Raw genomic sequence first — 12,987 nt, 5'->3', positions numbered from 1 at the left:
GCCCCCCCCCCCCCCCCCCCCCCCCCCCCCCGCCGGGGGCTGCGCCCCCTGGACCCCGCTCCACGCCCCCACCCCAACCCCCACGGGCTTTTCGCAATAAAAAATAGTATACGCGCTTCGGCGTTGAATTCAGCACTTCTCCGCCTTAGCACGTAATATACTATTTCAACATTGCACATACCAAGCGCAATGAACCCATTACATTTCCACTCTCCCAATGCGAGAGGTTAGGACACTCACATCAGGAATACGTGTCCACCGTATCCCGTGCGGTATTGCATTACGCGATGCAATCAACGCCCCTCAGTGCGTCTGCTCTGCGCGTATCCACTCGGCTCCAGCTTGCACTCCACCCCTCCCTTGGCAAAGCGCGCAAGTAGTCCAAGTCAACGGTGTGAAATATCGGTTACCATAAATGCGTCCATATTAAGCCAAGATAACACAAATTATCGCACACACTACTTTAGTGTGTGCACACATAGACACTCGTAAAGCCTTCCGGCGCTCGAAATCCACTTATACGCGTCCCTTCGTCTTCTTCTTCACCTCTCGTTCTATCGTTCGCTTGCCGCCTGGCGTTAGCGTCTCGTCTCTGCCTATCCTCCTCTCTCTGTCCCTTCTATTCCACTTGCATCTCCACTGTAATTTCACGGTAATATTGTATAGGAGGGGACGGGCAGACTGTGCAATCGAGCGAAAGTACAGCCAAGTGAATCTGATGGGGATATATTTATCCGCGGGGCTGCTGGTTAGAAGTCAATATCAGAGTCAATATGATCAGGCGGTTGGCGGTAATATCATGTTTCAGTATATGATTTTTGAGGAGATTGAGTCATTATGGGATGCATGTGAAGTTCGACGAAAGGTTTATTGGTTTGCTCAGTTTGTTAGGTCGGTTGTCCTGGTTCTGGCGGGAGCATCTTATACGCTGTTAGGAATTTTTTTTAATTTCAGGGAAAATATGGTAGTAATTGTTACAAGAATGCTGTTGAATCGGATTTAGGGGAAAACGGTTATGAAATTTCTAGTTTTGGGTAGAGTTCGAGGAAATTCATAAGGTTTGAGTGGGAGTGAGATGGAAATTTCAGAACTTGATTGAATTTTCAGTGGAACATGAATGTTCAGAAACAAAATGACATGAATTTTCAATTTTTCCCTGAATTTTCCTGATTTTTCAGGATTTTCATTGAATAATTGAACTGAAAAATCCAGTAATTAATTGATTTTTAGATCATTTGAACAGAAAATTGATGGAATATTTGATTTTCCCATGACAAGATTTCCTGAAATTTCAGTGGAACCTGGACACGATAAGAATTTCCGGAATTTGCTACGGAAAATTCAGTCGAAAATTTTTAACAGTGTACTCACTGTTAGAAATGTTTTGAAATTTCATGGAAAATATGATGGTAATTCTCATACGAGGGACATTGAATCGGATTTAGGGGCAGAATGGTCATGAAATTTCAAATTTTAGGTAGAATTCAAAGAAACTCATGGGTTTTCAGTGGAAGTGAGATAGAAATTGCACAACTCTATTGGATTTTCAATGAAATATGAATATTTAGAAACACAATGACATGAATTTTTAATTTTTCCCTGAATATTCCTGATTTTTCTGAATTTTCACGGAATAATTTAACTGAAAAATCAAATATTTTATTGATTTTGAGATGATTTGAACCGAATAGTAATGGAATATTTGATTTCTTAATGACAACAGTTCCTGAAATTTCAATGGAAATCACACACGATAAGAATTTCCAGGATATGGCATGGAAAATTCAAACAAATATTTTTAACAGTGCTGTTGGAAAAAAATTGATATTCCATCAACAGTCTCGTACACTGACGGAAAAAATTAGTTAAATTTTCCAGAAAAAGACCTTCAATTTGATTTAACCCGAAAAGGTCAATGGAATTTCAAGTTTCTCTGGAAATTCAAGTAAAGTCTCAATTTTTTAGCGACAGAAAGCCGGAAATTCCATAATTTTAGGAATTTATTGCACTCTGTGTAATGTAAATGAATATTGCAATTCGTGCAGAAATAGCTGCACTTCGAGAGGAATATAATGGAAATGGACTTCGAAATTATCCTCGAAATTCGGCTATTTGGGTCCCATTCTAAAACTGTTGCCACCACTGGGATCACAAAAAAAGCATGACGTCAACGTTTCTTCAGTTCTGATGAATATTTATTCCCAGAAAATAAACCTCCAATTATTCATCATTAGAAATATCTCAGAATTATTCCCCAGAATCTTTAATCGTGAAATAAGGCCATTGTAATCTTCCAGAGGCACGAAATTTTGCAGCTGGTAGAAAACCCATCGTAATCGGTGAGATCGGTTGAGCCGAGAATGATTGCCTCTAATTTTACCATCGGTGGTAATCTCCCACCCTTTTCACGACCAGCAAGAAACTCCCTAATGCTCTCAACATGCTCGAGGGAACTACCGCAGTGCACGGAGAGAGAAAGAGCCAATTGGGGGCCATTGTCGCACTTTTTCTTACCCCGAGATGAGTCTGTACTGTGTCATCAGGATAGATGAGGCTCTCACACGTCAAATCCTCCATATTCTTGTACCAACACAGGGTGAAAAGTAGTAGTAGAGTGATAAAACGTATATCCAGAGAAATACTGCATTTCAAACAAACAAGATTCTATTTGAACGTTTTCCATTTATTTTGCCAATATTTTTATCAACTCGTATACATATTTACTACCGAACGTTATGTTATTTTATTTCATTTTCTTTCCATTTCCGTCTTCACAATTGGATTAATTTAATTTTATGCATTCTTATTGTTATTATATATAATAATAATTTATTTGTTCCACTGTATGGTTTTACGTCTTTTACAGAAAGGTACAGTTCCATAGATTAGCATACGTTGTATTTGAGAATACAGTAGACCTAGAGGTTTATGGTGCACGTATACAAAAGTCAACAATATAATATATAATATAAGAACAAAAACAAGATTAGTTTGCGTAGGAAGAAGGTGGAAGGAAGCTTCGTTCCCACCTCAGCTTGTTTCCTCGATTGCTCGTGCCTCTTTGGTTTTTGTGTTATTATATATATTTTTATTCCTTAATTCACAAGTTACAATATTGAATGAAGAGGAATCCCCCATAAGACACGTGAAAATACAGATCGACAAACAATTTTTGATAATCATACGTAAAATTTTTGATTTCTTTCTTTTTCTTTAGATAAATTAGTACCAATGATCTGAAAATGTGAACGAATATATGAACATTTTACATCCCTTTGATCTCATTTCAATGGAACCGGAGAAGGAAATTGCAAAGAGAGATCGATCATCGTCATCAGTATCAATAAAATGAAAAAATCGATTTTTCAATCTTGAAAATTTCAAAACGTTTTTTTTAATAATGAAGAAAAACGAATGTATTGTCTTTTTATTATCTAATTCTGATGGAAGAAAGTGAAAAGTGGAAGAGAAACGAGATCAACAGGAAAACAGAATTTTCAATTTTTCAATGTCTAAGGAAAATTTTTAAATTGATATATTTTTTCGAATGATGAACCAATATCCATAAATTCAACTCTTATCCTCACATTTTCATAGAATACATAAAAAATAGCAAAGAATTCAAATCAGCGATAAAAAATTTTATCGGATTATTATTATGTAATTTCAATGAACATGTTCTAATCACATCAAATAAATTCTTCATTCACTTCAACAAAATTCTCTATTTGAATTATCTATGCGATTTATTCCACCAGGTATGAAAGATTATTATAGGTTAATAAATGTTTTTATCGCGTGTTGATCTCCTATCATCGTGCCCTGTTTCCCGTCAGATTCGATATTCCTTTTTTTAAATTAATTGTTTATAGTCGTTTCAATTGCAAAAAACAATAACCGATGAGAATCATATATCTCAATTTACCAGCTGTTAAATTTGCATATTACAATAAATGATTTCCTCATGTTCTAATTCCTATGCTAACTAAATAAAACTGATCGTAATTAAAAATCAATTCCTTCTAGAATACACTTTAGAATTTGAATTTCTGAAATTCAATGTTTGTTCATACTCCGGTAAAAGCGCGTGCCCATTGATTTGATGGATCAATGGAACATTTAAAAAAATTATTTCGTTCGTGTAACTAAAAACGCAAATAAAAATAGAATTTAAAATTGAATAAAACCTCTAGTACAACCCACATAAAAAATTCATTTATTTGATGCAAATGAAGTTCGTTGAAGTTAGTCCATTTAAGTCCGTACTATCCATTTATTTAATTCAGAAGGAGTGAATTTTCCACGTATGATTAAATATGAAATCATCTTTTAATGAGGGATTTTAGGGGAAAATAGCAAGCCTTTTTTTTCGTGGGAATCTTATCAGCTGCGAAGAAAGCTCTTTTTAAATTTTCCCTCGAAATTATTCGTTTGGAAACTACATGGACAATCACCTCTCACTGTTTATCACATCGCTACTGAATTTGTATTTGCACGCGATATCCAGCACACAATCAAATTACACACAAAAAGTAGACCTGCCATAAACGTCCCTTCTATTTACACGAAACTGATGAATTTTGATTATTTATGCATTACACACATGTAAATTACATTAAATATTCAACAGTCTCTCAATTTACACAGAAATGATTGCGAAATCAGTTCGATTGTTGGCCCATTGTTGATGAAATTATTATCACTATTAGATTATTATCTACTCCTATATACAATTAGTTTACATATGTGTGAGAATCTGTTACCTAACAAAGCTTCGATGTGGATTTGATGATGCATTTGAAGTTCAACTATGTTTAATGATTCTGCACTTTCTGGTTTATTCCCAATCTAAAAATTTCAAATGCTTCTTGCGAAAGTATTGCAAAAAGTCAGAGTACAAGTCCTCAGGATTCTCCAGGTCTGCCCCTACACTGATAGAAAGGATTAGTTATTGTTAACGAATGCATTTGGTTGGAGACGAGGGTCTATTCGGTCTCATCAAATGTTCATTCGTTAATAGTTAACAAATGTACATTTGAGGAGGCTTATTTGAATCGATTTTCACCTTTCAAGTGCACCATTCGTTAACTATTAACGAATATTCATTTGGTTATATTTAACTCTACCATTTGTTAATAGTTAACGAATCTCGTTTGGAATGAGTGAATCAGTCTATCAGTGTAGGAATTGTCGAGCTTCTTGCAGTATTAGAAATTTTTTGAAATTTCATGGAAGATATTATAGTAAATTTCATGAGAGTGACATTGAATCGGATTTAGAAAAAAAATGGTTATGAAATTTCAAGTTTTAAATAGAATTCACGGAAATTCATGAGTCTTCAGTGGGAGTGAGATGGAAATTTTACAACTTGATTGAATTTTCGGTGGAACATGAATATTCAGAAACAAAATGACATGAATTTTCAATTTTTCCCTCAATTTTCCTGATTTTTCGCAGAATTATTGAACTGAACAGAAAATCAAAGGAATATTTGATTTTTCAATTACAAGATTTCCTGAAATTTCAGTGAAACTTGAACACGATAAAAATTTTCGGAATTTGGCATGGAAAATTCAGACGAAAATTTTCAACAGTGCAAAACTTTTATCAGTACATCTCTCTGGGGACATTCTAATCTCTCTCGAGGATATTCTAATATTCTCGATTTGATAAAAAAAACTAATTGCACCTTAAGCCTCATCCTCACACGTATGAAACAATTCAAAAGAAAAAGCGAATTCTCTAGAAATTCTATTGCGATTCTACTAAAATTTTAGGGAATTTTCGTTAAAATTCTGTATTTTTTGCGCTGATTCGATGACAAATTTTATACGAAAAAGTCAATAGATTTCGATTCTTCTATATGAATAATCTTTTAGAATTTTTTCCATAAGAATACTTGGACATGAATTTTCCACTTGGATCCTGTAATGCAAAACAAAACGAAATATAGCGCCCAATAATTTTAACAGGAAAAATCTCAAGAGAAAAATTCAAACAGAAAAATCTAAATCCATTTAATTTATCTTATTAAATATCTAATAAAATCTGCGCAAAGAACAAATAGAATTTTAATGAGAATCCTCTAGAATTTCAATAAAATCCCCATAGACATTCTAGAGAATTCCAATAGAATTTTCTAATTAATTCACTAAAGTTTTATATTGAATTTTTTCATATGTGCAAACCTGTTTTCCATACTGAACCGCGGTCAGGTTGCAAAAATCATCAGCCCCCAGAAAAAAACTGTAAATTTTTTCTTGAAATTATTCGTTTGGAAATTGAATGGATAATTAACGTTCACGGTTCAAATTACACAAAAAATAGGCTTTCTATAAACATTTCTCCTATTCACACGAACCTCATGAATTTCGCTTATTTATGCATTAGACACATGTAAATTACATTAAATATTCAACAGTCTCTCAATTTACACAGAAACGATTGCGAATTTAGTTCGATTATTGTTCCATTGTTGATGAAATTATTCGAACTGTTGTAATATTATCTACTCCTATATACAATTAGTTTACATATGTGTGAGAATTTTTTACCTAACAAAGGCTCTTTGTGCGATGCATATGAAGTTCAACTATGTAAAATGATCGTCCACTTTCTTTCTCACACCCAATCCAATAATTTCCAATACTTCTTGGGAAAGTATTGCAAAAACTCGAAGTAAAACTCCTCAGAGTTCTGTAGGTCTGCCCTTAGGGATTTCCAAGCTTCTCAGAACCTTTATCAGCACATCTCACAATATTCTAGCATTCTCAACTTGGAAAAAAAGAAGTGCACCTTGGGCTATATCTCCAGAGCTGTTTTCCTCACTGAACCGCGACCAAGTTCCCTCCCAAGTCCCGCAATCTGGCATCAAATGGAGTTTCGGTGGACGTGGCCAAGTGAAAAATTACTCCGGCAACTTTCTCCACCTCCTCCTCTCCGTTCTACCTAACCGATTAGACAGTTCAACAAGTATAATTCTCATTTAAGGAAATTCGACAAATTTATCTTTTTAGCTCTGTGCACACCACTGGTAGAAATTTTTGGCCGAAATTTCCGATTCACCATTCGGAAATTTTTATCAAGCGGCAGTTCCCTTGAAATTTCATGAATCTCGTTACTTCTCATAATCTCAGCAGTTAACAGTCTTCACAACAATTTTGTAATAATAACGAGTCCCTGACCGATACACTTTTAAAAATTTTGGTCTGAATTTTCCGTGCCAAATTCCGGAAATTTTTCTCGTATTCAAGTTCCAGTGAAATTTCAGGAAATCTTGTCAAAGAAAAATCAAATATTCCATTGATTTTCTGTTCAAATGATCTGGAAATCAATAAAATATTGATTTTTCAGTTCAATTATTCCGTGAAAATTCAGAAAAATCAGGAAAATTCAGGGAAAAAATTGAAAATTCGTGTAATTTTGTTTCTGAATATCCATATTCCACTGAAAATTCAATCAAGTTGTGAAATTTCCATCGCACCTCCACTGAAAACTCGTGAATTTCCGTAAATTCTACTGAAAACTTGAAATTTCACAACCATTTTTTTCCTAACTCCGATTCAAAGTCAATCTCACGGGGTTTACTATATCTTCCATGAAATTTCAAAAAGTTTCCAACAGTGTCAGACGACTTTTTTTGTAATACCTGCCTCAAAAGTGCACTTTTCGAAACGGTTTAGTGTCCGTAAAACGGTGGTTTTCCACACGGCGTGCGCAAAGTTTACGAGCGTGCGTAAAGTGAATTCTCGTGCGTAAAGCTTCGCTTTACACTAAACTCGGCAGGTACAGTGGTTACTCCCTAACATTTCAGTCTCTGGGGCCAGAATTCAAGGAATTAAATGTTCGGGAAGCCCTGGCTGTTCCGTTGGAGACGGAGCTGGGAAAGAGATAAACAGAGAGAAAGAATCTACCTGTTTCACTCTCACATGCCGAGAGTAATTTTACTGCGCAGTCCCGTCGCGCAGAGGGCCACACTGATTTACCCAAACACATTTATGTTGTCGATGGTGGGGGAAGTCAACTTCTCCGACTGAAATGCTAGGAAACCGAAATGTTAGGGAGTAACCACTGTACCACAAAAATAGGATGTATTACTCGTGCGTGTAAAAAAGTGGAACTTTACGCACTATTCCGTAACACAATATATTTACTATATCAACACCAGAGTAAACTATAATATTTACTTGAGGCATTTAAAAAATTCAGCAAAGTATTTGAACTTTTAGGGTATATTTCCTATCCAGTGAAATTTTTTTGTGAGTCTCATAGCGCACCAACTGACGGGTTCAAGATGAACGGAAAGGGTTGAAACAATTTTGGGAAAAATTTCCAGAAATTTGGTTATTCAAAATTCATAACTTTATGAAATAGCACCTGTAAATTTCAGTGCAATCATTCCCTGAAAATGACTAGAAATCGTGAGAATTCAGGGAAACATTCTCTAATTTTCTGTGAATTCAAAATTTATTTCGAATTTTTGTTCAAATGAATTCCTTCTTAACATCGTATCCGTGACTGATTGTCCACAAATTAATGTCAGAATACTCAACTTTTGTGCTCATAAAAATTCTACTTAAACCTCTGAATTTGCCTGGGAAAGAGAGATGCAGAGCGGGTGATCCGTTAGAAGGAAACTGAAGCAGAAGGAGGAATGGGGGATGGATGTGGGTGGAGTTGAAAAAATGTAGGAAAATAACTGATGAGAGTACTGGGAGAAAGCTCTTGGCTTGACCCGCAGTGGCTGAGGGCAAGACTTTTGATCTTTTCAGGATTCAAAAGCTCGGTGAAGCTTTTGAGAAAGGCACGCCAGGTAGAGATGTGACCTACCATTCATCCTCATGTTTTTTTACATATTTTCTGCTCGTGTGTACTACAACGCCTTGTTTTTATATCGAATGAAGGATTCTTGGAGTAACTAATTCATTAGGCTTTCAGGGGGGGTTGTGTATGGTTAACATCATGAGGAACATTATCGATAACATGTTTTTTTTTATCAAATAAAAATCTTTATTTGAAATTTTTTACTGATTTCAATAATATTTTTGTTACGAATGAATAAATTTCTTTACTTGTTTCAAAAAATAGAATTTAATTAGGAGAGAGTTGGGCAAAATGGGACGTATCGAGATCTTTTCCAATTGTCAATATCTTCATTTGTAGTGAAGATATTGACAATTAGAGAAATTTTACCTGACTCTCCCCTATATTAACCCTCCTGAACTGGCTCAGTGAGCAAAGCGCCGCCTCTCGATTTTTTCTTGTTGCATGCAAAATTATGTATGAAAAAATTTGTAAAAATTGTAATGCCTAGTTCAAACCCTCTAGAATGGACTGGTAACATTCCTATCCGTTGAAAACCCCATGAATATCATAAAAAATAATAATTCAGTGAGACTGGTACGGAAAAGCGGCGCCTCGCCGTCTGGAGCCAGTGGACTCGTGTAGTCAGTTTTTAGCCGCGCTGTTGCCACCACGTTCGTTTCAGTTCAGACATACTAGGAACGTCAACATCTCTATCACGTGCCGTGTTTGGCGTCTCATAAAAAAAAACGCGAATTTTTTTTAGAGCATAAATGGTGTTTGATTCAAGAAAAATATGTGCAGTGTAGATTTTTATTCACGTACACGGCTCCAATGTGGCAACACCGCACTAACCGTAATACGGGCGGCGCGTTGCTCACCGAGCCAGTGGACTCGGGTGGGCACCGAACGCCAGTTCAGGAGGGTTTATTTTTAAAAAACTTTATTTGCTACGATTTAAATAAACTTTATTTGATTGAAATAAATTACTGCCCTGAGTGTAATCAAGCTGAAGATGATAATAAATTCATGAAATCGCGAACAGATTCCTGAAAATCAGTGACATCGTTAGAGATCAGTGACATGTCCCTGAAAATCAACTTTTTTTCTCCGCGGAGATACTACCGCATTGCCATACATGTGTAGGGGAGGGTGTGCCTGTACCGCCCACCTAAGGGAAAAAGCCAGTTTTATATTTTATATTTCAACTTGAGTATAAAAAACGTCTTTGTGAGACTTGTTTAACTATTGAACTCGTTATTCTCGAAGTGTAGACGCCTAATTCTCCTTAGAATTCACAAAATTGATTGAAAATAAAAGAGAGAGCCTATTGAGCGGTACTACCCGCCGTCGGGTAATACCGCTCGGTACGATTCCAATGCCGCTCATAGGGTTTTGCGTGTATCGCTTGCGCCGCAACCTAACCTGTACTCGAGTGCTGTCGAGCAACTATGTGGCCGATCCTATGAGCGGTATTACCGGCTCCGCTCGGCGTCAACAAAATTGTTGATAATTATTGACATGAGTGGAGTTTTGAGTTCGAATTGGTCTCAAATTACGCGTGAAAGTATCACGAATCGAATAACCACAGTTTAATATGAGAATTCAGCGTCTGAAACTATCAAAAACCTTAATTACAAGTCCACAAATTTGGCACTGTCCTCAAAACTTCGTTACGTGTTTTTTCATATTTAAAGTGGTAAATAAAGTGAAATTTTTCCGACAATCACATCCTATCATCAAATTCTTCATGATCAGGAACAGAAAGAAATTTTCAAGTTGATGGTTGTGGAGAAAATCGGGTGAGCGGTATTACCCACTGAGCGGTACAGGCACACGCTCCCCTATACACGTCGTAATTTTTATACGAGATCATCGTTCATGTGCAAGGTCAGTATCACTACAGTAGGAGTCCCCATATCGCAGGCTGCCTGACCCCCATGGGTATCGGTGTATTGCAGCAGTAAGTGGAAAAGAAGGAAGAGGGAGAGATCCAGACGAGAGAACAGGAGGGCCCAGGAGGGATGGGAGAAATCTGAGGAGCTTCACTGGGGCGTTTCAACTGGAGAGCGAGATCCCGCTTGCGATGTATCCCCTGAGGGGGCGACTCGTCTTCTGGAACGTGCCTCCGGCTGGACCCCTCCGGCTTGCTTCAACGTCGATACCGAAAACAAAAATTCCTTTTCATCTCAGACCATTCTGATATTTTATTTCATGACATTAAAACCTCTCTCCTTTATAGTTCTTCACATTCCGCTGATTCTTTTGTTCTCATTTATTCACTTGGGTGGAGATGAAGTTGAAGTATTGAGAAGAAGAACTGGAGATTTGAGGTGAAGAAAGGAAGGAGAGTGGAAGCTCCGAACGAAGTATTTTGAATTTATCTTTGACGAGATTATTATTCCCAGATTATTTGTGCTTTACTGCTTTTCACAAGAAGAAAGAAGTTGCTAATTTCCTGTGACAATACAGTGGATACTTCACAAGATTTCAACTTCGGGCTTACGAATTCCACGAATTTAACCCTCCGACAGGAATGCTCGGCCTCCCAATATAAGTTTATCCTTTGGTGGGTACCACCACACCACGCGATTCCCACTGTATCCGTGTCTCCCAGTCCTGAAAACGAAGTAAAAGGTTCTACTGGAAGGCTTATATACCGAACCGCTGTGAGAGTGGGAAGCGGGGCCTAGTGCTGGCGCTACTTCAGCGAAGCGTCACAAGAGTAAATTTAATAGAATTCAGTGAATCGTACCTTTATAATTAAATAACTCCAAATTTTCTATTGAAAATGTTTATTTATCTACTCAGTCTCAATTTTTTCTATATAAGGTGTTCCATGCCAAATGAGTCAATGGCTAACCTTCACCCTCTTGATGAGATCTATGATTGTAATTTTCTGTACCGTTGGGGGCCTAAAAAAACTCACAATTTTTTGCAGATTTTGTTGACAGCACATTTCATAGATATGATTTTTCTCAGTTTTTTCAGGACAGTGACACTGAATACGATTTAAGGGAAAAAATCATGAAATTTCAGATTTCACTGAAAATTCAGTGAAATTCCAGAATTTTAAGGGGCCTAAAGACGAGAATTCCTTAATTTATTTGAATTTCCAATCTAATCTGAATATTCAGTGTCAAATTGCATTGAATTTTCAGTGAAATCTGAAATTTCATGATTTTCTCCCCCTAAATCGCATTCAGTGTCACTGTCCTGAAAAATGAAGCATATATTTACCAGAATTTTCTGGTTTTCTATTCATTTTCAGGGAAAAATGGAATGGAAATTTACAGTTCTGTTTGATTTTTCCAGGAAGTTCTGAGTTTTCAATGACAAGATTTCCTGAAATTTCAGTGGCATTGGAACACGATCAGAATTTCCGGAAGTTGGCACAGAAAATTCAGACAAAATTTTTTAACAGTCCAATAACTCGAGTGCCATTTATCCTATTTTGATTTGTCAGGCGTCAAAATGTTCCATTTTTCATAAATTGCTGATTTATGAACCTCATAGTCACAACTCAACTACCTAGAACTCAAATACTTTTGTCTATTCAATAATCCAGGGAGTAGAACTATGCGAAAAACTTGTAATTGATGAATTGTTTTCACAAGCGCCGGCTGTCGGGTGACGTCTTTACATTACAGGTTATCCACTACGTTCCTGGTTTTTCGAGTGGGGGTTTTAGTTCGGGACGTAGCGCACTAACACACACAACGCCCAAGCACGGTTGGCCTTTCCCCCTCCCGGCTCATACCGACACGGATTGGTGGGACTTTCTCATCAGAGGGTTAAGCGATTGGGAAGTCCCTGCTTAGCTCGTACGTCGATGGTTTAACTCAACGGACCACTGCGCATTCCCGTAGCGCAGAAGAGCCCATACGCTGCCTAAATACGCTTAGATTGTTCAAAATTCTGGAGTGAGTTAAATTTTCACTTATGTTAAGACAATTCTCCCTAAAAATAAGCGGAAACAATTTTAATCCTCAGTAATTTTCAATAAATCTAGTATAATTGTACACGGAGAGAAATGTTCAGTAAAAATTACGGAACTCACAGTTCGCTCACCGATTACGGAATCGACTCAGAAAATTTAAGTGACGGTATCGTAATTTTTCACAGGAGATTCAGGTAAACATTACGGAACACTCTGGAAAAATTCCGTAATTTTAGGTAAAAATT

Source organism: Diachasma alloeum, unplaced genomic scaffold (assembly GCF_001412515.2).
Source record: "Diachasma alloeum isolate Michigan unplaced genomic scaffold, Dall2.0 Dall_scaffold_00203, whole genome shotgun sequence".
Lineage (NCBI taxonomy): Eukaryota > Metazoa > Arthropoda > Insecta > Hymenoptera > Braconidae > Diachasma > Diachasma alloeum.
This window is presented reverse-complemented; position numbering follows the sequence as displayed.